The sequence below is a fragment of the Lissotriton helveticus genome, chromosome 2_1 (assembly GCF_964261635.1).
Source record: "Lissotriton helveticus chromosome 2_1, aLisHel1.1, whole genome shotgun sequence".
NCBI lineage: Eukaryota > Metazoa > Chordata > Amphibia > Caudata > Salamandridae > Lissotriton > Lissotriton helveticus.
The window spans coordinates 1,451,331,821-1,451,355,753 of NC_136059.1; positions in this window are offsets into that span (position 1 = coordinate 1,451,331,821).

Consider the following 23,933-nt stretch of genomic DNA (forward strand, 5'->3'; position numbering starts at 1 on the left):
CTAGTGGAAAAAAGGAATTTTATTAAACACTGGCTGGTATTATTAAAAGAAAAGTGAAGCGGAGAGATGGAGCAGGTTAATGGGCTCTCTCTCCTAAGTGGGTCAACATGTTTCGAGGCGCGGGCCTCTTCGTCAGGACCTAGGGGAGATCCCCCTGTCACTCACTAGTGTTTCTCCACAGAGGTAGAAAAAGTGTATATACAAAAAGTGAAAAAAGGAAATAGACTATGTGAGTAACTACAATTAATAATTACAACACATATATGCTACCACACTAATAATGTAGTATGCCTGCAAGATAAGAACAATAGATTAAAAATGCGCCGATCCCAAAGTGCGCTTAACTCTTAGTCACCTGTAATGGAAAAAGAGACACACACACATATATACCAGATTGGAGTATGGGATCATGCGTAAGCAGTGAAGGATATTGAAGCATTTCTTCAGAAAACACACAGTCACACACAGAATAAGTAACACATAGGGGATGTGAATAGCCAGGGGTGGAGGTATTCAAATGCATACTTCAGTGGAGGAATCAATGTCTCATGAGCCAGCTTAAGACAGAAGGGTATGGTGGGGTCCCAACTGCAGAGAGGGAGAAGAGGGGGTATATTGTAATTCTGTCCCATCAGTTGTATATTTAAGTATTACCAGGTAAGGGTATGGCTAGGATACAGGATTCATCCTATTGAAAACGGCTATGCCGTACTTACTGAGCCCCTAGCACGCTCGTGCTTCCTCCTTCGTCTGCGGCTTCCGTGGATGTGAGGGAGGCTGAGGGCGGCGAGTTTATATATAGAAGAGTAATTGGATAATTGTTCAATTAAGCGCGGAAAGCCCGCCGAATATACAAGGGCCCGAAAGGAGAATAAAGCGAGCGGCCATGTTTGAGCGGTAGGTAGCACCTATAGATGCAGTGCTGGTCTTCGGTTATTAGATCGGGTGCCCGCTTCCTACCAGGCTTAGACACATCACTTAAGTCTGTGGCAGCTCCTTGCTTGATAGACTAACGGTCTGATAAGATCAGCCCGTAACCGCGCATTAATGCAGAGTGCAATTTACTGTTGCACGGCGCAAGCGCCGGATTACTCGTTCTGCGCGCATGCGTGTAGAACCGACACTGTGGCCGGCGTGCATGCGCACAAACTTCCCTGGTGTTAGTGTATCAGGAGACATACGCGACTCAGGACTTGGGAACCGGCAATACTCCCGAGTAAGGTCATATATGGCTGAAGTGATACTGAGGTAGTCGGAACGGGTTGTTGATTGCTGAACCACATCCATACTGATGTTAATATATATAAATAAATAAATAAAGCTGCATTGTCAGTTATTGGAGGTCTGGGAGAGTTTGAACCTAGGGGGACTGTGATATTGAGATGCAGGGTGCCAATTGCTTGCTGATGTTTTCATATAAATATATATATACACAATACAGTTCAGGGAGGACTGGAAGGGGTAGAACCTAGGGAAAACTTATACTGAAATGCATTATACTGAATAACCATTATTTCCAAAGGACATTCTATTGGAAACACAGGTGTCAGTAGTTGTATTACACCTAGCGAGCCCTAGGTATTCAGTTGGGCCCACGGAATGTCATCATTAAGGCCTGTGCGGTGTGTCCCCAAGCGGAACACCCAGCGTTGTTCTTTCGATAGAAGGTCTCTATCATTGGAAAAGGCCTCGATGACTGTCCACTGCAGGTCGTGGACACTGTGTCCTACAGTGGCGAAGTGTGCTGACATTTTTTCACTTTTTGTATATACACTTTTTCTACCTCTGTGGAGAAATACTAGTGAGTGACAGGGGGATCTCCCCTAGGTCCTGACGAAGAGGCCCCGCGCCTCGAAACATGTTGACCCACTTAGGAGAGAGAGCATATTAACCTGCTCCATCTCTCCGCTTCACTTTTCTTTTAATAATACCAGCCAGTGTTTAATAAAATTCCTTTTTTCCACTAGGCCAGGTATTTTTTAACGACCCACACTTATATCACTCCTGACCCCACTGACACTCACTCCCAACACATAGCACCTCCATCTAAAGGTGCTCCGGCGTATCCGCTTGTCGCAGCACTGCCCCGCCCCGCAGCGGGACGGGAAGACCCCGATGATGAAGCATGACACCAAGGGCCCTTTTGGTGTGTTAGGGGTATTTTAACAAAGATGGTGTATTCCAATGACATCTGGATACACATCCACCCAATGTGAGGTGGCCCTTTTTGACTAAGCTTAATCAATTATGACAAAGAAAATTTCAAAAACCAATTAGGAAACAAGAGATGCAGCCAACCACAAGATGGCTGCAAGTATTGGACGCCGCGCCGGTTGGCTAAAGGCACATCGCTGCATGCAGGCATCATAAATCAGCTATGAGCTGCGAAGAAAAGACATCACAGAGGATTCTTCTGCTCCACCGCGTGGCACCAAAAAGAAAATAAGATGCACGAGCCAACTTTTAAAACATCATGGAGCATAACTGTTTTACCTGCCTATGCGCATTTGAGACATTTGGGCCAAACAGCGCTGTCAAATTAATTGCCATGATATGAAGCCCCAGAGTAGCGATGAGAAAAAACATACTTCACTCCTTTAATGAGCCACAGCTGAAGTCGGTCCCAAAAACACCAACAAATAAGTTGCTTTAAAGAAGAAAATTTGTGGGGCAGACTTGAAATGAAGAAAATATCTTCTCCCAATTAAAAAAATGTAGGACATCCAACACGCAAAAGTTCGAGAAAAAGCACACAAAACTTTCACTTTAAAAGTCCTGAAATGTTGATGGTTGTGAGCAGAGGCTTGCTGAAAATCAGATGTCCAAAAACCTCAAAGTGTGTGCAGCATCCATATTAGATGAGAAGACATGAAAAATGGCCCAGAAAAAATGAAGTGGCCTACTTTGTTTGAAAGTGCAGTTCATGTAGATGTGGCCATATGAAATAGATTACAGCACGCTTGGGCTGGGGCTGTCCGATGTAATGTACACTGGTGGAGCTGCAAGAGGTGCTGTTCAAGTTTCCTTTGTTTCCTTGTGGCTTCTTAGGTTTCTGTGTGGCCTCTTGTGACCCAGACTTGTTGCAAACTTTTCCATTTATAGTTTGATCTTGAACATGTTGACCAGCTGTAGATGTCATCTTGAGGTAGCTTCAGACCAACTTCAAAGCGTGAGAAAGTCTCTAATTTGGCACCAAATAATTGCCGTAAGGAGGTCCAGGCTGGCTGATGTAGTTCAGGAGGTTTTATTGTAGTTAGTTACATGTTCTGTAGATCTGCCCCACCAGGAACAGCCAGCATGCTGCTCAGCCCACTCTCAATTGTGACTTCTCACAGGCTCGGAACATTCCTAAGTGCATCATCACTGAAACATTCCACTGGCTGAGTAGATGGTTAAAATGGAATTACATTAACATGGACAGGATACTACAGAACTCCTCTAAATTATCATTATCTTCTTCTTCCAATGGAAAGGAAATGTTTACAATGAAAACTCTCTTACAAGAAATACAGTCATACAATGCCAGACTCTCAAGCAGCGGTAGTTACATTGACCAATGCGTCCACCCTTGTGCACAGATAAATGCACAACCATATACCTTAATTAGTACATTCACTCATAGTGATATTATGTCCCTATTCTGGTGCAACCTAATAGAGCTTCCCAGCACACCTCACCGTAGCAGACAATTTTAGAAATGTTAATCAAGTCTCGAGATTACAACTTTCACGAGTCCTACCAAGTTAACTGTTACTTTACAAATCAAGTATTTAGCAAAAGCAATTTGTGCAGCAAAAAGAACATTAAAAAAACAATAATCACAGTCTCTAAAAGTCCAAAGATCAAGGCCAAAAGATATGTAAATTCAAAGTCTGAACACTGAATACCAATGCACTCTCTCGACTCCAATTCTCAGTAAGTAACATGCTGTCTTATGCTCGCTCGGACCTTCTTATGTATTTTGGTTCCTATTGATACTCACTTCCTCATCTTTGGGCAACTGGATTGGCTGTTTCAACTCTCTACAGTCCCCAAGGGTCAGGACTGGGATGTGGACTGGGTCAATTTGAATTTCGGGGCTGAACCGCTTGTACTGTGAAGATACAGTCCTCGATTCCCTAGGTAAATCAGTACTTGACAGATCCAAAAGGAACCATCCTCTGCTACTGGATGTGACCGCGTGCAAACCCACATCTTTCTCTTCTCCACAGTGCACACTGATTTTCTCGGACCGAGAGTGGTATAGGCCCTGTACGATCTTTGGTGCTCCGTGATGGACACGTCTCTCTTTAATGGAAATTTAGTCATGCCTTGTCTCTTAATATCATTGAAGACAGACACGACGGTCTTAAGTTGTCTGAAGGACCCTCTGAATCATGGCGAAAGGAGGGAAGGCATAACCCAGGAAGTGAGACCATGGTTGGAGAAAGGCGCTCACAGCAAGAGCGCCCGGGTCTGGCATCCAACTGAAGTAGTTGGGAAGTTGGAAGGTAAGCCTGCTGGCAAATAAGTCCACATCTATGGGACCCCAAAAGTGGAAGAGGGTATTGAAGACGTTCACATCTATTTTCCAGTCTGAGAAGTCTAGAAGGAATCTTGAATTCCAATCTGCAGAAATGTTCGATTTCCCGGCAAGATATTCCACCCTGAGGGAAATTTTGTGTTCCAGACAGAACATCCAAAGTTTCCTGGCAAGATTGGAGAGATCTGCAGATCTCGTTCCTCCAAGACGATTGATATAGGCCACAGCGGAAATGTTGTCCATTTTCAGAAGAACAGACCTCCCTTGAATGGAGTGTTTGAAGCTCATGAGAGCGTATAAACCAGATATCAATTCCAGAAAATGTATGTGTTGAGAAGATTCCGACAGGGTCCAAACCCCACCGGTGTTCTGGTCTTCCAAACGTGCACCCCAGCCATGAAGACTGGCATCTGATTCTAGGACAAAATCCGGGGATGAGCCGAAGATAGCTTTGCCGTTCCAGGCGTCTAAGTTCTCCAGCCACCAAAAGAGCTCTGCTCTGGCATCTGGGTCCAGAGAGACAAGATCCCCATACCATAGATCTGAATTGAGCGCTTTTCTCTTTTTCTCTGAAGCGCGCGGTAATTCAGAGGACCGGGGAAAATAGCCTGGATGGAAGAAGAAAGAAGCCCAAGAAGTCTGGCTAATTCGTGGAGAGTTAAAGACTCTTGTTTCAAGACAGACCTGATCTCCTTCCGGATCTTGGCAATCTTCTTGGCAGGAAGAAGGAGAAGACATTTCACGGTGTCTAGAGTGAAACCAAGGCATTCTATGGTTCTGCAGGGAGAGAGAATGGACTTCTCTCTGTTGATGATGAATCCTAGACTCTCTATTAAGTTCATGGAAGTTTTTAGATCTCTTAAGAGGTCTGAATGGGATTGGGACATGATAAGAATATCGTCCAGGTAGATGATGAGACGGATACCCCTTTCTCTTAGAATTGTAACGATACACTTCATGATCTTGGTAAAACACCAAGGGGAAGGAGAGAGGCCGAAGGGAAGAGCTTGAAACTGGTAAAGACGTTCTTTCCAAGCAAATTGAAGGAAAGCTTGATGTTCCTTGTACATAGGTATGGTGAAGTAGGCATCCTTCAGGTCTAACTTGACCATCCAATCTCCTTCGAGAAGGAGATCCCTTAGAAGGTGGATACCCTCCATTTTGAAATTACGATAAACCAGAAATTTGTTGACTTCTCGAAGGTTTATTACGGGTCTCCACCCCTTGTCCTTTTTCTGAACAAGAAACAGTGTGCTTATGAATCTTGCATCGGACCAAGGAACCTCCACTATTGCGCCCTTTTTGAGCATAGAAATAATTTCTTCCTCCACGATCTTTTCTTGATCTTCTGAAAGGACAAAGGGTTGAGGTAAGCGTGATTGGAAGGGGATCTGTAAAAAGTCTATCTTGAAGCCCATGACGGTTTCTAGAACCCATGGATCTTGGGTGATTGAATCCCAAACATGATAACACTGTTTTAGTCTGCCCCCTACTATGGGAGGGAAAGAAGAAGAAGGAGTAGTACTTACTTGTAGAATTGGAGGTGTTGGGAGTACCAAAACCTCTCAAACCACGGTTTCTTGGACCCTTCCTCTTTGGGGGAAGAAGAGTTGTCTAGGGGGGTAAAAGCCCCTTCCAGTTCCTCTGAATGACGAATAGGGTCGTTGGTTGCCTCGGCCGGAAGAGCGACCCCTTCTACCGGCCTGACCAAAAAGGCTGGTGTTAAATACCCGTCTTAGGTTATTTTGAGCCCTATCGAGAGCAGTGAAGGTAGACACATATTTACCAATCTCCTTGATAATATCTTCTCCGAAAAGGAGGCCCTTAGGGTTTTGAGAGGGTTCTCTCTCTGCTATGTCTCCTAATTTGGGGTTAATTTAATTTAAAATGGATCTCCTTCTTTCAACGTTTAAACTGGAATTAGCGTTGCCAAGTAGAACAACGGCTCTTTGGCTCCACCCTCGAATGAGATCAACATCCAAAGGGGTAGAGGAGAGGTGGGACTGTTCCGCCATGTCCAATATTCAAACAAGTGGTCCTAAGACATCCAAAAGTCGGTCTTGGAAGCCCTTAAGAGCTCTCTCCAGGCCCTTTCTAGGGTCTCTCCCTAATTTAAATAGGAATTTGATACGGTCTGGATCTAAGTTTGGAGTCTGACAGACCTTCTCATCAATACTAGGCCTGGGAGATTCAGATCTCATTGTGTTTCTAGTATCTCTATCTAGAAGGTTCCTTAACCAACGCGTGACGAACTGGGAAACATGTTCCTGTGGGAACCACTTCGAGCTATTAGGGCGAGAGATATTTAGGGGAGAAAACATCTCTTCTCCTATAGGGTTAAGGACTCGCCAGCAGATAAGTCACTACTACTTGCTTCTCCTTCATTTTAAGCTTTTGGCTTGTACTTTTATATTTTATTTACCTATGTTGTGCTGATTTTAATGTATTATGTAGCTTATATTAGCTTGTGCCTTCTTGCCGATGTTTTGCTGATTTTAACTGTTCTTTGCCTTTTCTGATCGCTATCTTGTGCCTTTATGCCGCTTCAACCCTTTACACTGTGCTTTGTCCTTTCGTTGTAACATTTCCCTTAGTTCCTTGCCCGTGGGTGGCGCTGGCTTCCCCATTCCACCCCCCCTCCCTACGGACTTCCAATTTATGGTCGTCCCCCCCTCACCCTCTGTAGGAGCCTTTATTTTCTCCATTTCGCTCGTTCGCGCGTTTGCGCTGCTCCTTTTACAAATTCTGCCATTCGTCTGAACTGCTTTTTCCGTTTCTTCACGGAGGTGCGCTTCTAATTAAAAGAAAGGACATTGGCAACACCGGCGCTGCGTGCCTCCTTTCCCAAGCGACTTTCCTCTTCTCCGGTGGCTGGGCTCGTGCGTTCGTCTTTTAACTTGTCGGTTGCTCTGCCTCAGCCGCCGGAGATACCTTACCTTGCTCGTTTGTTCCCGTTTTAGCATAAACAAACGAATCCGATTACATTTCGGGCTGGGAATTGTACGTACTTGCTCATTAGCTTACACCTCAAGCTAGGAGAGTATATCAATTCTACGCTACAGGCTAGGAGAGTATATTAATTTTTCCCTACACTTTGCTGGACCTACCTTGCATAAAAAAAAAAAAGAGGAGCTCTTGGATTACTTTTAAAATTCGATATTTAATATAAAAAAAAGTAGTAGCAGTGAGGAGTGATTTAAATACTTACTCTTTATTATTAACTTTGTTTCATCTCCTCGATTTAAATCGCTTTATACCCCCTGGGATATTTTATACACCATGTCCGACATGGATTCGGATGACGCTACCGCAAGCTCTCCTGCGCCTATTGGCAATTCACTTAAGAAATTCCTTCAACAGGAGATTAAATCCTGTATGATGTCGTCCCTGAAGGAAATCATGTCCTCTAAGAGATCCTCTGATTCACAAGACCCTATTCACACTAAGAGGTCCAAAAAGACAAAACATTGTGAAAGCACTACAGGCCCTAGCGCCTCTCACAATTCGGGAGGTCCTAGCACCTCACTTTGGTAGGGAGGCCACTGCGCCTCACTTGAACGTGATGTCCCTCGAGACACTCCCTTGATCGGTGTCCATGGCGGCACAAATATGAACGTGTCCCTCGCGGCACGCTTTGCAGTAGTGCTAACCAAAAAAAGAATGTTGGTTTTGACTCCTCTTCCTCCTCCTATGATGGCGACTCCTCCAGAGATCCCTCAGACGAATTCGTCTTTGACCTAGATGAGGTCCAGCATGACTTTAATTCTCAACCTGATTCGGAGCCCGCCTCTAAAAATACCATCCTTAACCCTATAGGAGAAGAGATGTTTTCTCCCCTAAATATCTCGCACCCTAATAGCTCGAAGTGGTTCCCACAGGAACGTGTTTCCCAGTTCATCACGCTTTGGTTAAGGAACCTTCTAGATAGAGGTACTAGAAACACAATGAGATCTGAATCTCCCAGGCCTAGTATTGATGAGAAGTTCTGTCAGACTCCAAACTTAGATCCAGACCTTATCAAGTTCCTATTTAAATTAGGGAGAGACCCTAGAAAGGGCCTGGAGAGAGCTCTTAAGGGCTGCCAAGACCGACTTTTGGATGTCTTAGGACCACTTGTTAGAATATTGGACATGGCGGAACAGTTCCACCTCTCCTCTACCCCTTTGGATGTCGATCTCATTCGAGGGTGGAGCCAAAGAGCCGTTGTTCTACTTGGCAACGCTAATTCCACTTTAAACGTTGAAAGGAGGAGATCAATTTTAAATTAAATTAACCCCAAATTAGGAGACATAGCAGAGAGAGAACCCTCTCAAAACCCCAAGGGCCTCCTTTTCGGAGAAGATATTATCAAGGAGATGGTAAATATGTGTCTACCTTCACTGCTCTCGATAGGGCTCAAAATAACCTAAGACGGGTATTTAACACCAACCTTTTTGGTCAGGCCGGTAGAAGGGGTCGCTCTTCCGGCCGAGGCAACCAACAACCCTATTCGTCATTCAGAGGAACTGGAAGGGGCTTCTACCCCCCTAGACAACTCTTCTTCCCCCAAAGAGGAAGGGGTCCAGGAAACCGTGGTTCGAGAGGTCGTGGTACTCCCAACACCTCCAATTCTACAAGTAAGTACTACTCCTTCTTCTTTCCCTCCCATAGTAGGGGGCAGACTAAAACAGTGTTATCATGTTTGGGATTCAATCACCCAAGATCCATGGGTTCTAGAAACCGTCATGGGCTTCAAGATAGACTTTTTACAGATCCCCTTCCAATCACGCTTACCCCAACCCTTTGTCCTTTCAGAAGATCAAGAAAAGATCGTGGAGGAAGAAATTATTTCTATGCTCAAAAAGGGCGCAATAGTGGAGGTTCCCTGGTCCGATGCAAAATTCATAAGCACACTGTTTCTTGTTCAGAAAAAGGACAAGGGGTGGAGACCCGTAATAAACCTTCGAGAAGTCAACAAATTTCTGGTTTATCGTCATTTCAAAATGGAGGGTATCCAGCTTCTAAGGGATCTCCTTCTCGAAGGAGATTGGATGTTCAAGTTACACCTGAAGGATGCCTACTTCACCATCCCTATGTACAAGGAACATCAAGCTTTCCTTCAATTTGCTTGGAAAGAACGTCTTTACCAGTTTCAAGCTCTTCCCTTCGGCCTCTCTTCTGCCCCTTGGTGTTTTACCAAGATCATGAAGTGTATCCTTACAATTCTAATAGAAAGGGGTATCCGTCTCATCATCTACCTGGACGATATTCTTATCATGTCCCAATCCCATTCAGACCTCTTAAGAGATCTAAAAACTTCCATGAACTTAATAGAGAGTCTAGGATTCATCATCAACAGAGAGAAGTCCATTCTCTCTCCCTGCAGAACCATAGAATGCCTTGGTTTCACTCTAGACACCGTGAAATGTCTTCTCCTTCTTCCTGCCAAGAAGATTGCCCATCCTTGAATCATACTCTTTCATACATGCAACCACCATTTCCACAATTTGAGCCTTATTTTTCCCACATATTCAAATTAATAGTAACAGTAGCAGAAATATTAATTTCCTTTCCATAATTTATAGGCTTCTTACCTTCTTACTGACCTTACCTTACCCCCCCTTACATATGTAATATATAAAAAAAAAAGAGTTTATAAGTTCTGAAATTTAAAATTTAAAAAAAAAAAGAGAGAAGAGGAGTTTATATTATTTGAATTTTATTAGTAACTTTGTTTCATTATTCTTTGATTTAAATCACATAATACCCTCTACTCAGGGATCTTTTAAATTCACCATGTCTGACATGGATTCAGATGACGCTACTGCAAGCTCACCTGCGCCTTTTGACCATTCACTTAAGAAATTCCTTCGACAGGAGATTAAATCCTGTATGATGTCGTCCCTGAAGGAAGTTATGTCCTCTAAGAGACCGTATGAGTCTCAAGATCTCCCCTCTAAACACGGTAAGAGGTCCAAAAAGACCAAACATTGTGAAAGAACTACAGGCCCTAGCGCCTCTTACAGTACGGGAGGTCCTAGCACCTCAGTTTGGATGGGAGGCCACCGCGCCTCACTTGAACATGATGTCCCTTGGGACACTCCCTTGATTGGTGCCCATGGCGGCACAAATATGAACGGTGACCCTCGCGGCACGCTTTGCAGTAGTGCTAACCAAAAAAAGAATATTGATTTTGACTCCTCTTCCTCTTCTTATGATGGCGACTCCTCCAGGGATCCCTACGATGAATTCGTCTGCGACCTAGATGAGGTCGAGCATGACTTTAACTCACAACCTGATCCGGAGCCAGCCTCTAAAAATACTATTCTCAACCCTATCGAAGAAGAGATGTTCTCTCCCCTTAATATCTCACGCCCTAATAGTTCGAAGTGGTTCCCACAGGAACATGTTTCCCAATTCGTAACACGTTGGTTAAGGAACCTTCTCGATAGAGATACTAGAAACACCATGAGATCTGAATCTCCCAGACTGAGGTACTGGGTTTTTCAGAACCGGTACTGATCCGGTAACCCAGCGGTGCCAGGGACAGCACCCAAAGACCTCGAGTACTTTCCTGATTCAGACCACAGAAACTCAGAGTCTTCTAGGTGAAGTCAAAGATCGGTTTATTCAATGCCAAGTAACAGGTCCTAGAAGTACAACAACACGGGATGTATGTTCTCAGGAGACTGCTCAACTTTACAAAATCAGGCTTCTCTTTTTATACAAAATATTAAGCTTCAGGCAAACATTCCTAGATTTACAGTATACTATTCACATATTTCTAGTACAAAGAAAAAGCAGAGTCATGATGACAAGCTCACATTTCATTTGTCCAGCCCACAACAAATTACCCGGAAAGGCCCAACATTTCCATCAGATATCGGTGTACCCCCAATAAAACGGGCACCTCCTCATCATAAAACATGTTAGAGAGAAAAGAGCAGGGCCAGGTGTGAGCAAGTTTAGGCAGGGTGTGTGTGCGATGAAAAAGGGTTTATGACCTGTTGTGCCTTGATGCTATCTTGTTCGGCCACTGGGAGAGGAACTGACCAAACAGGTTTGGCCTGGGGCAATGGTTCCAACTTGCCTAGGTCACAGGGAAGTCAATTAAGGAGTACGTGTCCTTTGATATCGAATTTGGCTATGTGAGGGCAATTCACAAAATGGCTGCTGCACGCAAAATGGAAACCAAGGGTTTCAGGACGAAAATGGCGATTTCGAGGTGAAATCGTCACTCGAATATGACGAAAATGCTTGTACATAGTGTACTAGCCATTCTCGGTCTTTTGATATAAAAATCGTCATGCTACGATGAAGTTTAATTCTCGAGTCCAGAATTTTCAGAGCTACAAACCCTCCTTTTGCCCTTACATAGGCAATTTAACCTAATTTCATGCTAATCTGAGTCCAGGTCTATATTCCTAAAGTCATTGAGATGTTGCTGTAACATCATTCTATTACTTAGTTCGTCTTTTGATACAGGCTTCCTTACACATGATGTGGCACAGAGGCCACATATTGCAGGAGCACACTGCACGCACAGACAGAACAGGAAAAGAATGGCTAAGACCATCCCAATGACTATCAGAATTTTCCATCCCCAACCGGATATCAGTTCCCAGAACCATCCCATTAAAGACCAATCTCCTTTATCCACATGAATAGATTCGGAAATCTTATGCAGTTTGGAGATGGCCTGGTACACTGTTGGAGTGTTATCTGGGATGAAAATACAGCAACTCGATTGGATCAATTTACATACCCCACCTCGGTCTGCAAGTATGACATCTAATGCGACCCTGTTCTGAAGAGTCATAAGACGATCCGACTGGAGCTCAGCAGTCAAGTTACTAAGGGCATCAGCAGTTTCGATTACGGTGGACTCAACTACCCTTGTCAATTGCCTTATGTTCCTGCTGTTAACCATTGGTCCCCAGAACGGCAGAAAACCCTTTTGCTAAGTCCCCAAATTCTTGACCTGCAGTGTCTACTTTACTCAAGACACCTCTAACTACCCTTGTCTTGTGGTAATCTGCCGCTGCTGTGTAGGTGGGAGGCAACAGGAACGAAACAAAACATGAGCCCAAAAAGTCAGGGGGCAACCATGTATAGGCTCTATCATGGCAGATGAAATAGGTACCCTTAGCTGCTAAAAACGCAGGGGAAGTCTGAGACCCAAAAACATACGTTTCAATACAGACACTCTTTCCTAACTGAGCTCTGGGATTCTTGCCAGTACCTTGCAGACACAGGTGACCCTGATGGGGTACAATCCAAATCAGGGAAGATCTCTTAGCTTGCTGCTTCTCACTTAGAGTAGCTCCATATCCGGTCACGTTCCAACCTATATATGCAAATATCTCATCGTCCGGGGTAGTTTCATATGAAATATCATCCTTAATCATATCTACTATACCCTTAACCAGAGCACTATTCTTAGGATTGTCTTTTACAGAACGTAGGGGGTGGACTTCACGTGCATATATGAACATTGTTCTGTATGCCCACACAGAACCATTGTGGCTGAAAGGCAGGACCAGATAAGGGATACCTTTATCCGTCGTGTGAGGCATAAGGCCACACACCCAACAGTCAGTTGTGTTCATTACAAGTTGGTGTTGGTGCAAGAGCTGAACAAAGGAGTTATTAATAAACTCTAACCTTCTATTGGATTCATGGTCAGGAAGAGGGTGGAAAAAATGAGAGGAAACGGTAGGAGGAGGAGGTGTAGGCGATGTAGTGGGTGCAAATGTTACACGAAAAGAGAATAAAACATATCCTAATAAAAATATCATCACACTGAATAACATGGAAATGCACAATATCAAAAAACTTTTCTTTGTCATTATTTTGCATATTCTGTGTTTAAAGTTCATTTCCTTGGCAGGTCTCTCCATCTCGAAAAACTCCATCCTCTCTAAAGTGCTGCCCGCGATGGGAGGTTGATTCTGCTAAGGAATGCTTCTGTCAGTCTAGGGCAACTCCCTTGGACCAACCAGAACTGCCGACCTACCGTCGTCAGCTGCACCCCAAAGACTTTGGGCAATCGCGGCCCTAGCAGCGGAACCCGGATGGCGGTTTGAAAAACAAAAATAAGCAAGTTTCTCAGTTGGGAGAGCTGCACTTTCAAAAATAGTACTTGGAGGGAAAAAAAGATTTTTATTAGTCCATAGGTCTCGGCCTCAAATTATAGCGCTTTTTTCCAAGTACTGTCTGATCCTGAAACAGGAGTTCAGGCTCTGTAGTGTTCAATCGCTTTGATGGTGATACTGCGGGTTGCAAGATTTCATCACTCTCTTGTTCAGTCAGTGTTCCTTTTACTCGTGCATTACTGAAGGGCAGAAAACGTGGCACAGTTTCAGTCTCTGAGTCAGCGACACCCTCCTGGACCCACCGGTCATATGGCAGGGGTAAAGGGATCCGTTTGCAGTGGATCCCGTGGATCCAGTTCTTCTTCCCTTCCACCCGAACAGCTGATCTTGTGGAAAGAAGGACGAGGTGCAGTCCGGTCCACCTGGGCTGGTCGTTCTTGGTTCGCTGGAAATTCTTGACCAGCACCCAGGATCCAGGGTCGATCTGATGTCCTGGAGTTTCAGAGACCGGAGGCAGGGTGTCGTGGACCTGTTGATGTAAAACACGCAATTTAGCCGTCTATTCATACAGATAATCAAGCAAAACAGGGTGTTCTATTTCGCTGAACTTTTTGGGCCTTGGCACTCCCCATATGTTGGCCGGGCGGCCAAAAACTATCTCGTAGGGACTAAGTTTCACTCGCGAATGCACAGTCATTCTGGTGGATAGGAGTGCTAAGGGTAGAGCATCAGGCCATTTAAGACCTGTGCTTGCTTGAATTTTGGCCAATTTTAACTTAAGCGTGCCATTGTAGCATTCTACTAGTCCAGCTGATTGGGGGTGATTTGCAGCGTGAAACTTTTGATGAATACCTAGCCCTTCACATACTTTCTTCATCACTCGACCCACAAATTCACTTCCGTTATCACTCCATACCATTCTAGGCATTCCAAATCTGGGGAAGAATTCTTTCACAAGGGCTTTAGCTGTGGACAAGGCTGTATTGTCCTTTAGGGGATATGCTTCTACCCACCTTAAAAAGGCACAAACAACAACGAGTACGTATTTTAGGTTGTTGCACCTCTCCATGTGGATGAAATCTAGCTGCAAAACCTCAAACGGATACGTAGGAGTCACAAAATGACCAGCTGGAGTTGGGGTTCCCCTACCAGGATTGTGTTTCAGACACACCATGCAATTCTTGACTACATTCTCTGCACACTTGGGAATTCCTGAATTTTGCCATACTGGAGCCAACAACTTGCAAATCCCTTTCACGCTAATATGAGCCATTCCATGAGCCATTGTAACCACTGCAAGCGCGTACGCATCGGGTAGCAACCATCTCTGATGCTCTGACAATTCAATCCAGCAACCATTTGCATCCATTCTACCCGTACCTTCACGCCACATGCTCAACTCTTTCTCTGTAGCTTCAGCTTGAATAGACTTCACACTCTCTATCGTGTCTTCACACATTCCAACATCACCGACCCATCTTGCAGGGCCTGCAACATACATTCGGCTCATCACATTCCTTGCAGTTTCTTTCGCGATTTCGTCAGCAAATGCATTTCCATGACCAACATCATCAGTCACCTTCTTGTGAGCACTACATTTCACAATCGCCACTTGCAGAGGCACGGTCAGTGATTCAAGAAGCTCATTCACCAACTGACCATGCTGAATCTTAGCTCCATGCGAAGTCAGGAACCCACGTTCTTTCCACAATCGTCCAAAACTGTGAGACACACCAAAAGCATACTGGCTGTCGGTGTAGATGTTCACTTTCATTCCTTTTGACAACACACATGCTCTCGTGAGTGCAATCAATTCTGCTGCTTGGGCTGAATTATGTGGAATACGTGCAGCTTCAACAATCGTATGCAAAGTCGTGACAGCATATGCTGCAGTCGTGTCACCATTCGGGAGCTTAAAACATGAACCATCCACCCATAATGTACCATCACATTCAGCAAGAGGAGTATCCCTAAGATCTATTCTCCCTTTTGTTTCTTCTTCTGTTCTGAGGAAACAATCATGCTGTTCTGAAGCATCTAATTCCTCTACACTTGGCAACAACGTAGCTCGGTTTAGTGTGATACATCTTTTTATGTGCACATGACTCGCTAACAATGTCAACTCGTAACCTGACAATCGAGCACTAGTTAAGTGCTGTGTCTTGGTTCTGTTTAACAACGTGTCTACTGCATGTGGGACCATCCCAACTAGCGTATTATTCATTACTAGGCCAGCAGACTGTCGAATAGAAACAGCTGCTGCCGCTGTGGCTCTTAAACAACTTGGCAATGCTTTAGCTACCGGATCAAAAGTCGACGAAAAATATGCACATGGACGCTGTTTGTCTCCAAACAACTGTGTCAGTACTGACAATGCACAGCCTTGTTTCTCATGGACATACAATGTAAAGGGCTTACTGTAGTTGGGGTACCTAACACAGGAGCCGAACATAATGCTGTGCGCAATTCAGAAAAACTTTTCTGACACTCTTCAGACCAAGGAACGGGATTGGGTGTATCTTTACACGTTAATGCCACCAAAGGTTTGGCTAATAACGAAAAATGTGGAATCCACTGTCTACAGTATGATGTAATGCCCAAGAAAGCACGCACTTCTCTCTGTGTTCTTGGCACACTCAATTTCGCTATTGCCTGAATTCTTTCTGGGGTCAGTTTCCTTCCCTCCTTCGATAAGAGATGACCTAAGTAGGTCACTTCTTGTTGACAATATTGCAATTTGGAAAACGACACCTTGTGATGTAAATCACGCAGGTGACGCAACAATGACAACGTGGCTTTCTTACTTATTTCCTCAGTATCTGCAGCAACAAGCAAATCATCAACGTACTGTACAAGTGTGGCACCTTCAGGTAAAACAATCGTATCAAGCTGTGTCTTTAGAGCTTGACTATATATTGATGGACTTTCACTGTAGCCCTGTGGAGCTCGTTTAAAGCGGAAGCTTCGTCCTCCTAAATAAGCATGGGCGGATTTAGCGGATCTCGCGTACGCGAATTTGCGAATTTACGGATTCGCAATCCGCAAAATCCGCGAACTCTCGCGGATTTGCGGATTTTTATGTTTTTTGTGTTGGCGAGCGTTCGCGAGGATTTGTGGACCATTTCGCAATTGCGAACTTACTTTTCGGCTCGCAACGGCCGCGACTATGTTGTTTCTACGTCTGGTTTATCATCACAGGTTCACAGCACCCACTGTTTCACCACTGACACCCTCTGGTACACCCATGCCACCCTCTGGTACATCCTCACTGCCACCCATTAGGTTTGTTTATCACTGTAGATTATGGGGGTGAAAAAAAGCAAGCACACCTGCCCTGCTTCAACTGCCATGAATTAATTTGGGGTTGATTAATGTGTCAGTGATTTTGAAACTTCCAGTCTGGCTGGCACCTGCTTCCTTCCTTATCTGTAATTTGCTTTCTGTTGCAGTGAAAGCAAGCACACCTGCCCTTCTTCAACTGCCATGAATTAATTTGGGGGTGATTAATGTGTCAGTAATTTTGAAACTTCCAGTCTGGCTGGCACCTGCTTCCTTCCTTATCTGTAATTTGCTTTCTGTTGCAGTGCAATTTTTTTTCACAGGACCTTTATGGTCCACTTGTAGCTATTCTATGAGCCTGCTGTTTGGGTCATAGAATAGTTGCAAATAGGCAACTGAACTCTGGAGGGGCCCCTCAGGAAGCACTAGAGTGAATGGTTACTAATGTTAAGTTTGAACTTTTGCACCTGCTGATTGCTTTCAGTTTAGCAAAAATCGTTTTTCTGCAATTTTGCGTGATTTGCGGGGCACGAATCCGTGCGAGATCGATTTTGGAAGCCGCGAATGCGTGCGAATACACTATTTTTTTTGTTTGCGGCGTGTATGTTCGCGTGATTTTATGCGTGTTCGCAAGGCGCTTGTAGCTATACGTTTGCGAAGTTACCCTAGCGGTCGTACACGGGCGCGGCCATCTTGTTTGCGTGACGTAATTCCGTTTCCGGCCGCTATGTGTAATCTCGCAAAGTGTGCTGCTCGCTAGTACAATTTCGCGCGTGATCGCTAGGAAAATCTCGCGCGAACTTACCCACGCGGTCGTGAATGGGCGCGGCCATCTTGTTTCTCATTCATTGCTATGGTTCTGGGCATGCTTTCTGTATCCTCTCTGAATCTCTGCCATCCTTTGCTTGTTTGAAGTTTATTTGATCTATTTTACTTATTATCTATCCCTCTATTTTTCTAGCTCTATATTTTTGTGTTTTCTGCTACTTTTTGTTAATTTCAAACTACTTTTTTAAACTCTTTTCTTTTCTTCTTCCCTATTCTATTTCTTCTTTATTATTTAACTTCATTTCTGCCCAGACCATGGTAAAGGGAGCCGGGAAGCACCCTGAGAAGGGGAAGGGTCCCGCACCCCGTGCCCGGCTCCCGTGCGGGCGTTTGAGGGGGGAGCTAGTGATGCCACGGGAGATCTTTAGCGCGGAGGAGGTGGCCGCACTAATCTTCCACGTCCAGCGCCGCCTCCCCAAGACCATCCTGGGAGGCGGCAAGATCGCAACCGGCTATGGCATCTGGGAGCGCCGGAAGCGGTGGGAGAAGGTGTGCCGGGCCATGTTTAAGCTCTCTGGGGTCCGGCGCACCTATAACCAGGTCACCCACCGCTGGACGGATGTCATGGACCGGGAACGGGACTTGCTGGACGCGCTCGGCGTAGAGGTCCCCGGGCTTGGTGAGTAGTAGTAGCTATTTCTAGCTATTTCATCACTACTCTGTTTTATCCGGCTCTGTTATTTGCAAATCTTTGTTCTTTACCAAGAGCAATAATGCTGCTGATTACATTGTAGGTAAATTATATTTCAAAATCTTCTATGCATTTCAGGTGCACTGCTCTCCTTCTCAGTAGCCTTGCTTGCTACTATGCTTATTTGTTTTGTATTTTGTGTTCATTTCATTGGCCTGAGAAATTATGTATGAGTGTAGTGTAAAGAACTGCGTAATGCTAGACACTAAGGGTCATATTTTCAATTACCGGCGCATCCCTGCAAAGTAGCAGGGATGCGGCAGTAATTGTGCGCCATGCCACCACCACCACCCATGGGCCCAAAATGTCACAGAAGCCTTACGCATCTGTGCCGTAAAGGCGGCGCATTGCTGGAGTTGCGTGCCAACGACGGCGCAGCTCCAGCAATGCTCTGGGGTGCCCTATCTCCCCAATGCTGCATCAAGCCGTACGTCGGCTTCAAGCAGGCGCAGGGTTTCAATCACGCATCATTGTCCTAAAAGTGACTGATTGACATCTTGTAGATTTCCCTCAGCCACTTTTAGGATTCGTTCCTGCGCAGGAACGCCCTCCCTTGCGCCGGAACGCCCCCTGATGGCGCAGGGCTTTACAACGTGATGCATCTCCCATATGCGTCATTTTTTTTTATATATACGCCGCGCCATGGTGCCTCTTTTGTTCTGCCGCTGCGTCACAAAAGTCACGCAACAATGGAGGAAAATGAGCCGCAAGGGACTTCTAAATCAGCCCCAACAGACTGAAGTCCAGTACTTCCTTTAGACACATGGCTATAAGAAGAAATAGTGGTGGTGGTCGGTGGATTGATAGTTTGAGTATTCACTGATCTGAAAGCACGATGGACTTTGTCTGTCACTTCGCGTGCTGCGGACTGCTGCCTGCCAGGCCTAGGCAAACCTTTTTAGTAGTCTGTTTAGTGAGTTACATAGGAACTTTCAAAGTCAACGGTCCGCAAATCAGGCAATACGAATAACGTAGTAGACCACATGAGATTGGTCAATATATCCCGTGGAATAGTTGTCTATCTATTTGCTATTTCTCTAAAATATTTTGTTATTGTTCTTTTGAAATGTTTGATTTGGTTGAAAAATCTCATCCATGTTTTCTTGTCTTTCTTTCTTTCATGTTGTACATCAGCTCCCCCCAAGGGCAAGAGGACACAGGAGGAGGAGGAGGGTGCTGTTCAGGATGATGCAGGCCAGGATCGGGCAGGCGAGGGCTCCTTTGCTGGCCCCAGAAAGTTTTAATTTTAATATAGAGTACCTATTTCTTCCTAGCGTTCCTCATTCGATTTTTTCTAAATCGCCTTTGATCTTCTTGTAGACTGGATCTAAATTCTTATCCTGCCTCGACTATGACTCCCTGTGTATTACTAGATTATTCTTATTAGTCTGTCTGTGTAGCTAACTAAGATTGCACATTTGGCAATTCCATTGGACTCCCATTCTAGTCAGCAATAGCTCTATGCACTGAGTGCAGTCCTCTGGGATTGTCCATAATGTCTTTTCAAGTCTTCTAAATGCTTATGCTTTGACAATTGCCAACAATAAAAAGGTGAATGACCACCAAGAAAGAATAAGATACTACTTTACTTTTGGTTTGGATAGGAGGACAATCCATTCTACTACTGTTGCAGGGACAAATCTGCACAAACCGAACTATGAACACTAAATAGTGCATTGTTTATCAATTATAATAGGCGCAGGTAGACTTTCTTTCCACATACCTCAGTGATATCAGACTTTGAAGAAGCCCCAATCTCCTTACTGACTAGATAGTGTGGCAGAGTCATTTAGCTCCCAAAGTCACCGATGATTGATCCCCAATGATGATTAGATTATCCAACGCAGGACAAGAGTACGGAGTCAAAGTCAAGAACTGTCAGAGGCACTCATGCTTGCAAAAATTCCAAAACCTTTAGCTCATCCACTCTAGTCTGGAGGACCAAAAACCACAGAGTCTATTTAAGTTTAAAAGCTTTATTAAAACTAAACACATTTCTTAAAATCAACTTTGTCATAAAAGTAAACGTTTAACTGAAAATGGAAGAGTGCTTAGTGCTAACGATTAATTGGACACATTTCTTGTGGTCGAGCTGAGCTCTCACCTGGTTTGAACTTGAGCTTGACCCTGATCGTGTTCTTAGAAGTCAAGCTTCTGTTAGGAGAAAAAGTGGTGTGTGTTAAAAATAAAAAGCAAGCATTCATCAGTTGTGCCAAAAAGTGCAGCAAGACAACAGCCTTCCCTGGAAAAAGGGACATTTTTACTTTAGAGTATACAGTTACAAATTATTACATTGTATTGCGTTTCTTTAACATTTCTTTATTCCTCCTAGACCAAATATTATATAGTAGTGAGTGGTGTATTTCTAACATTCTTAAATGTACTTTGTAGGTGTAACATCTGGTGGCGGGGCCAGCGCGGAGGTGGTGGTGTTGGACGAGGACTCTGGGGAGGATGCGGTGGAAGTGCCGGACGTTCCTGTGAGGGTTCACACGGTGGTGGCGGGAAGAGGTAAGCTATATATTCCTTATTTATTGAGATTGAAGACTGCATAGTGTGCTTTCTGCACGGGTGTATTATAAATCAACCAGGTAGTAGCCTCCTCTAAATGTACTTCGACTTAGCTGTGAAGTTTTTGGTGAGAAGAATCCCAATAAGATCTTAGATGAACTTGATGGATGGGATGAACGAAAAGCGAGAGAAGGGTGTAAGTAAGTGTGGAAGGACGAGAAATTTTATGATGGCTGGCAAAGAAGAATGATATGTGTTTGCTTGGTCCCCGAGGTGGCTGGGAAGGAAAGAATATGGTATGGTGCATGGCTGGGTCAATGATGAAGCAAGGATGGGTGGAAGGAGAACAGCCTGGGTGGGTGAAACAGAAACTGTATGTGTGCATATACTTTGAATGGATGGATGCCTGGAGCATGGTATTATCTGACTCTTAGATAGCATATGTGTATCTAGAGAGAGTAGATGGTCACTGGATGAACTAAGTGTTACCTTGAAGAGCATGTAACACCGCACCCGCACGTCCGTTCCAGTGTAGGGAAGGCAAGGAAAAGAAATTGTAAATTTGTCCAATACTACCATGAATAGTAGCAGTAGTTTGTATTGCAACTGCAAGCACAGCATATATCCGGTTATTACGGTGGACACTCCGTACCTCTCTTAATAACTTTAGTTTAGTAGTAGTACGTCATTCATGTGTGGGTGTATCACTGTTCACTCAATAATAAGCAAAGCACCTAAAGTCATCCCATATGTCATCAAATACATCCCATGTGAAGTGATAGATAATCAAATTATTTAGCTTCTTCATTTTCCTTTTCTAGTACTCATTTGCACTGTAGGGTGAAAGGTAAATTAATTAAGCAGTAGCCCTTGTAGCAGAGTATTCTCAGTGCCACCCGTAATAGAAAAGTAATAGCTTCACCACCTGCATGTACTGGACCGGTACAGTAACGCAAGTCTGTCTCACTCATCATGGTGTGCGTCTGTTTTTCTCGGGTGCAAGTTCACTGCGCTGGCATTCTGCCGGCTTGCATAAGATAACGTGACAATTTTCCTAAACAAGAGAGAAGAAGAAGAATAAGACTGGTGTACTGTCATAGTCGACTGTAATGGAAGTCCATAGTGGTCGTAGAATTTGTTCATTAAACTCCCACTAATGTTAGAACAAGGATGCAGAAGAGGGAGGTTAGATAGATACTGTCCTCAATAGTTATGTACTGTGCTTTCAATTTGCTACTTGTACTGTGACACAACTTTCGGCTCAATCACTTTGTGTTATTAATGTTAAGGAGCATTGGTTACAGACTATGTCTTTCTTTCTTCATATAGTTGCTCCTTCCAAATCGACATCACGGAGGGAGCAGGCACGAATGGCCCGGCAACGGAGGCTGGATGCCACTGTCGCCGAATATCGGCGGCTGGTGGCCCTGGAGGAGGAGGACACGCAGTCAACCGGTGCAACCACAACATCCTCCACCGGGACAGCTGCATCCTCCTCCGTGCCCCCACGGGCTGCCAGCCAGCGCAGTGCTCCAGCGGTACGGAGCCGGGCTACCAAAGCCAACCGCCACCGCCAAGCAGCAAAGACATCAGCTGCCCCCCACAGGAGTTGCAAGGCACGCCAGCGCCGCTTATCCTTAAGAGTCTCCTACCTGGAGCAGGAGGTCCATAACTATAAGAACTTGGTGGAGGGCCTCCGCTTCGACCATGCCACCCTCCGCAAGGAGTATGATGCCCTGGCCGCTACAGTGAACAGCAGCCTCCAGTAGTGTAGTGTCCCTTGCCCTTTTTTTTAGAGACTTTTGAGGGGTGGGATTTGGGAGTTGGGTTCTTTTTGGGACTTTTGAAAGACAATCGTTGGGGTTAGGGAGGGTCTTGAGGGAGATTATTTTGTTAGGGCTACATAAATATACTTTTTTAAACTTTATCTGACCATACCTGTTTTTTACTGCTTTTGAGTCTGGTGGGTGGGGGTTTAACAGTAAGTTTTTTTTCCTGAAGAGTCCTAGGACTTTAGTAGTACTACCGTCAATCTCTCGTCTAGTCCTAATACTCCATTATACTACCTCCCACCAAACGCTTATCTTACCTGTAATTTGTGTTTAAAAGTAGGGCTAGGCCCAGGGCTGGCTCCACGGGAAATGGGGATTAAGGTTGGCAATCCTGGGCGGATGAAATGTACTCATTGCGGTGGTACTAGTGGTGTGACACAGTGGCAGTTGCTTGCCTATGGAAAAAAAGAAAACGAAACCTGGTTTGTCCTTACTGTAGCATTACAACGGTTACGGTTCGATAGAGAATATAGCAGGTGACAGTACACTAGAACAGTGCCACAATGTAGCCTAACAAATGGTAAAGTATTGCAAGTATAACTAGTACTTGCGTTGAATTTATTTGACATTGGCTCCTACTACTACAAGTAATAGTACTGAAGCTGAGTAAGTCTAGAATATATCCTCGGATTCCTTCACCAGCCTGTTGCTATGACCTTATCCTCCCCAGCAAGTGTGTGGAATTATTGATGTCATTTAGTCACACATCAAGCAAAACCACAGAGCCCGGGGGAAGAGGGTTAGGGTTTGGAAAATGGATGGGAATGGGGTTTTCTTTTTGGGTAGGTTTTGGTGAGAGAAGAAAAAAAAAGCACAGCATGGACAAACAATAATTGAAGATAAAGAAATCTTTGGGTACAAACTAAAGCTAACCACAAATCTTTTAAGTGACATAAAGGAAGTGCATGCCCTACTGCATGCATTGTTACTGAAAAGTAAGTAGTACTAGAATGCGACAGTACAGGGCTGCAGCGTTTTGACTAGCCTATCTCTGCACTCAGAGAAACACTTCTTACATTAAATTAGGTTTACAAATTAGCCGAATTAAAACCTATAGAATGGCTGTAGGGAATAGGGATCAATTTAGAAGCAGAGAGAGATCCAAGAAATGCAGTCACACTCATAGAAGAAAACAATGGATACTGTATCTGTATGTTGTTGGAGTTGTCCTGTTGAATTTGGTAAGTAAGTTGCAT